The sequence below is a fragment of the Apaloderma vittatum genome, unplaced genomic scaffold, assembly GCF_000703405.1.
Source record: "Apaloderma vittatum isolate BGI_N311 unplaced genomic scaffold, ASM70340v1 scaffold4803, whole genome shotgun sequence".
In the NCBI taxonomy this organism is placed as follows: domain Eukaryota; kingdom Metazoa; phylum Chordata; class Aves; order Trogoniformes; family Trogonidae; genus Apaloderma; species Apaloderma vittatum.
The window spans coordinates 1-203 of NW_009706265.1; positions in this window are offsets into that span (position 1 = coordinate 1).

Below are 203 nucleotides of genomic sequence, written 5' to 3' on the forward strand. Positions count from 1 at the left end.
CATCAGCAAACTTACTGAGGGTGCACTCAGTTCTGTCGTCCATGTTGCTGACAAAGATGTTTAACAGCCCTGGACCCAGAACAGACCCCTGAGGAACTCCACTTGTCACTGGTCTCCATGTGAACATCGAGCCATTGACCACAACTCTTTGAGTGCAACTGCTTGTTATGTAGGTAAGTATCCTAGCCAGATCTGCACATCTC